The sequence below is a fragment of the Oncorhynchus mykiss genome, chromosome 16 (genome assembly GCF_013265735.2).
Source record: "Oncorhynchus mykiss isolate Arlee chromosome 16, USDA_OmykA_1.1, whole genome shotgun sequence".
Classification (NCBI taxonomy): Eukaryota; Metazoa; Chordata; class Actinopteri; order Salmoniformes; family Salmonidae; genus Oncorhynchus; species Oncorhynchus mykiss.
This window is the reverse complement of record NC_048580.1, coordinates 71194896-71199943: the sequence shown is the minus strand read 5'-3', so window position 1 is coordinate 71199943 and position 5048 is coordinate 71194896. Positions and strand designations below refer to the sequence as shown.

General features: G+C 45.0%; 1 long non-coding RNA gene across 1 annotated transcript; it reads right to left on the bottom strand.

The window, feature by feature from the left end:
* Positions 1-1910: 1910 nt before the first annotated feature.
* LOC118939583 lies at positions 1911-2677 on the bottom strand. Its single transcript, XR_005036617.1, has 2 exons — positions 2262-2677; positions 1911-2092 (listed from the first exon to the last, which is right to left on the bottom strand). It is a non-coding gene; the product is annotated as an uncharacterized LOC118939583 (long non-coding RNA).
* Between the last annotated feature and the right edge of the window lie 2371 nt (positions 2678-5048).

Genomic DNA, 5048 nt, shown 5'->3' with positions numbered 1-5048 from the left:
CAGACCAGGTATAGGGGACCAGCCAGACCAGGTATAGGGGACCAGTCAGACCAGGTATAGGGGACCAGTCAGACCAGGTATAGGGGACCAGGTATAGGGGACCAGTCAGACCAGGTATAGGGGACCAGGTATAGGGGACCAGGTATAGGGGACCAGCCAGACCAGGTATAGGGGACCGGTCAAAATCAAATTTATTTGTCACATACACATGGTTAGCAGATGTTAATGCGAGTGTAGCCAGGTATAGGGGACCAGTCAGACCAGGTATAGGGGACCAGCCAGTTGCCAAGCTGCGTGTGACTTTGAATAAGTAAGTTCTCCGTTCATTGCACTTGCAAGAAGTCCACATCCAGGGACTGATCATGAAATGAAGAGCAAACAAGACAACACATTGACTATAGACTAACTACTACTATAGTGTGTAACACTACAACGCTTTACCAAAGAACTGAAGAACTTAACAGGAAGCTATAGAGTGTGTGTCCCAATTAACACCTTACCTCCTTATAAACCCTTAGAAATAAAGGGGCATGGAAGAACCTTTTGGGGGGTGCCACACCGGAAGAATCTTTCCCATTGTTAAAAAGGTTCCTTAAGGAATCCCTCTTAAAAGGAACCCCTGGAGGAACCCCTGGAGGAACCCCTGTGCAAAGGTTCAAACCTGAAACTTTTTGTGATGGGAGTGGTTCAATTTTGAACCTTTTTGATAATATCTTGTCAGTTTATCAGATTGTAGGCGTGGCTTATTGTAGGCGTGGCTTATTGTAGGCGTGGCTTTCAGATAATTAATTTTGGTCACCCCTAAACGTAAATGTCATTCCTGTTCATCATGTTAAGTTTGTAAACTGCCTTTTTGTTATACTCCTTGAAAAGTCATGCTGATTTGCATATATTAATTTGCATATATTATACTCTAATGAGTGGCGAAAGAAATATGCATCTTAAAGCCACACCTCTAATAAGCCACGCCTCCACTCCAGGGTTCCTCCAGCAACCTGTTTCTACATTGAACCATTAAAGGCTTCTCCATGAACCCCTCTACTAATCGAAGGTGCAAATATGAACCATTGACTAGCAAGGGTTCCTTGAGGATCTCCAGGGGTTCCTTAATGAGCTTCAGGGGTTCCTTGAGGATCTGCAAGGGTTCCTTGAGGATCTGCAGGGGTTCCTTGAGGATCTCCAGGGGTTCCTTAATGAGCTTCAAGGGTTCCTTGACGATCTCCATGGGTTCCTTAATGAGCTTCAGGGGTTCCTTGATGATCTGCAGGGGTTCCTTGATGATCTGCAGGGGTTCCTTGAGGATGTCCAGGGGTTCCCCTTGAGGATGTCCAGGGGTTCCTCAAGTCACCACTAATTCTAAGAGGGTATAGTGCACTACTTTTGCCCAGGGCCCATAGTGCACTACATACTGCAGGGGATAGAGCGCCATTTGGGACACAGACCTTAGACTGTTGTTCATTACACTAAGTTAGCCAAGCTAGCGTCTGTTTACAAAACTACTACCGAATGCTAAGTAACGCCACTCTGTAATGTTACACAACAAGAGATGTGGATGGCTCACGTCCTGTTCCTGGGACTGTAGTGCAGATTTGGTGTATTAAAATACAACTGTACATCACATGAGAAGGTTTACCTCTCCAATAATATGTTACATATCCTTGAGTTGAGTCTACGAATACAATGACACAGAAGCATGTTGTTGTTGTTGTTGTTGTTGTTGGCATATACAGTGGATCATATTAGTACTGCACATCAAAGTTGAGGTTCAAGTGTCTATCTTTAGGGCCTACTGCACTCCAAGCACCCTAAAGATAGTGTTGTGCATCTAACCACCTCTACACTAATGTCCTTATCTAGCCACCTCTATGCTAGTGTCCTGTATCTAACCACCTCTATGCTAGTGTCCTGTATCTAACCACCTCTATGCTAGTGTCCTGTATCTAACCACCTCTATGCTAGTGTCCTGTATCTAACCACCTCTATGCTAGTGTCCTGTATCTAACCACCTCAATGCTAGTGTCCTGTATCTAACCACCTCTATGCTATTGTCCATATCTAACCACCTCTATGGTAGTGTCCTGTATCTAACCACCTCTGTGCTAGTGTCCTGTATCTAACCACCTCTATGCTAGTGTCCTGTATCTAACCACCTCTATGCTAGTGTCCTGTATCTAACCACCTCTATGCTAGGGTCCTGTATCTAACCACCTCTATGCTAGTATCCTTATGTAACCACTATGCTATTATCCTTATCTAACCACCTCTATGGTATTGTCCTGTATCTAACCACCTCTATGCTAGTGTCCTGTATCTAACCACCTCTATGCTAGTGTCCTGTATCTAACCACCTCTATGCTAGTATCCTTATGTAACCACTATGCTATTATCCTTATCTAACCACCTCTATGGTATTGTCCTGTATCTAACCACCTCTATGGTAGTGTCCTTATCTAACCACCTCTATGGTAGTGTCCTTATCTAACCACCTCTATGCTAGTGAGGTAATGCCCAGCGAACTGGAATGCTGCTGGTTGTCCATTTTTACATATTCATGTATGGCTGGGTGAGGATCAGTGTGAGACCATGGTTGGGATCAGTGTGAGAACATGGTTAGCTTGCTATGCTATGTGAGGATCAGTGTGAGAACATGGTTAGCCTGCTATGCTAGGTGAGGATCAGTGTGAGAACATGGTTAGCCTGCTATGCTAGGTGAGGATCAGTGTGAGAACATGGTTAACCTGCTATGCTAGGTGAGGATCAGTGTGAGAACATGGTTAGCCTGCTATGCTAGGTGAGGATCAGTGTGAGAACATGGTTAGCCTGCTATGCTATGTGAGGATCAGTGTGAGAACATGGTTAGCCTGCTATGCTAGGTTAGGATCAGTGTGAGAACATGGTTAGCCTGCTATGCTAGGATCAGTGTGAGAACATGGTTAGCCTGCTATGCTAGGATCAGTGTGAGAACATGGTTAGCCTGCTATGCTAGGTGAGGATCAGTGTGAGAACATGGTTAGCCTGCTATGCTAGGTGAGGATCAGTGTGAGAACATGGTTAGCCTGCTATGCTAGGTGAGGATCAGTGTGAGAACATGGTTAGCCTGCTATGCTAGGATCAGTGTGAGAACATGGTTAGCCTGCTATGCTAGGTGAGGATCAGTGTGAGAACATGGTTAGCCTGCTATGCTAGGATCAGTGTGAGAACATGGTTAGCCTGCTATGCTAGGTGAGGATCAGTGTGAAACCATGGTTAGCTTGCTATGCTAGGTGAGGATCAGTGTGAGACCATGGTTAGCCTGCTATGCTAGGTGAGGATCAGTGTGAGAACATGGTTAGCCTGCTATGCTAGGTGAGGATCAGTGTGAGAACATGGTTAGCCTGCTATGCTAGGTGAGGATCAGTGTGAGAACATGGTTAGCCTGCTATGCTAGGTGAGGATCAGTGTGAGAAAACGGTCAGCCTGCTATGCTAGGTGAGGATCAGTGTGAGAAAACGGTTAGCCTGCTATGCTTACATCTGAACCTTGTGTAAATCTCTAACCCTATCCATCCCTTACTTTGACTTGCCATAGATTACTTTACACACTCAATATGAGTCGACTTACCATTTGGCTAAAAGCCCTTTCTCACCAAGTCCGTTATTTTGACGCAATAATATGGACGAAAAATAAATAAATACGAGCACATGTTTTGTTTCATGACGCTGTTCACACAATATTGCGAAATATCATCCTGCCGCAATCCATCAATTATTTATTTGGAACAGGTTAGATTTTTTTGCGTTGTATTGACAGGCCGCACCCTCCACTATGAGGCCGCACCCTCCACTGACAGGCCGCACCCTCCACTGACAGGCCGCACCCTCCACAGGTTCTTCCGTAAAAAGGATTCTACATGGAACCCAAGAGAGTTCTAGCTGGAACCGAAAAAGGGTTCTTCTAAGGGTTCTCCTATGGGGACGGACAGAGAACCCTTTTAGGTTCTAGATATCAATTTTTTTCAGTCTACAGTCTAGGCTACTTGTTCAAGAGCTAGATAGGAAGAGATAGCACAGAGGAGTTGACAGCGGAGATGCGTGAATTGCCCATGAAGAGAACAGTGAAGAAGACAGAGATATGTTTAAGTTAGAAGTTAATTAATATATATGAATGAACCATTTGTATAGCCTACATATTAAGGTATACATTACAGGTCTGATTAAGTGAAGATCCCCTGTGCTATAGGCAACCCTAAAAGACAGAGACCCTTAAAGACAGAGACCCTTAAAGACAGAGACCCTTAAAGACAGAGACCCTTAAAGACAGAGACCCTTAAAGACAGAGACTCTTAAAGACAGAGACTCTTATCAATAGATTGTTGCACATATTTAGATAACGCCCTCAAATTAAAATGTTGGCCTAGTGTCAACATAACCACCATCACTTAACTCAGAATTGTCTCAGCCTCCAGTATTTATGCTGCAGTAGTTTATGTGTCGGGGGGCTAGGGTCAGTTTGTTATATCTGGAGTACTTCTCCTGTCCTATTCGGTGTCCTGTGTGAATCTAAGTGTGCGTTCTCTAATTCTTTCTTTCTCTCTCTCGGAGGACCTGAGCCCTAGGACCATGCCCCAGGACTACCTGACATGATGACTCCTTGCTGTCCCCAGTCCACCTGGCCGTGCTGCTGCTCCAGTTTCAACTGACCTGAGCCCTAGGACCATGCCCCAGGACTACCTGACATGATGACTCCTTGCTGTCCCCAGTCCACCTGACCGTGCTGCTGCTCCAGTTTCAACTGTTCTGCCTTATTATTATTCGACCATGCTGGTCATTTATGAACATTTGAACATCTTGGCCATGTTCTGTTATAATCTCCACCCGGCACAGCCAGAAGAGGACTGGCCACCCCACATAGCCTGGTTCCTCTCTAGATTTCTTCCTAGGTTTTGGCCTTTCTAGGGAGTTTTTCCTAGCCACAGTGCTTCTACACCTGCATTGCTTGCTGTTTGGGGTTTTAGGCTGGGTTTCTGTACAGCACTTTGAGATATCAGCTGAAGGGCTATATAAATACAT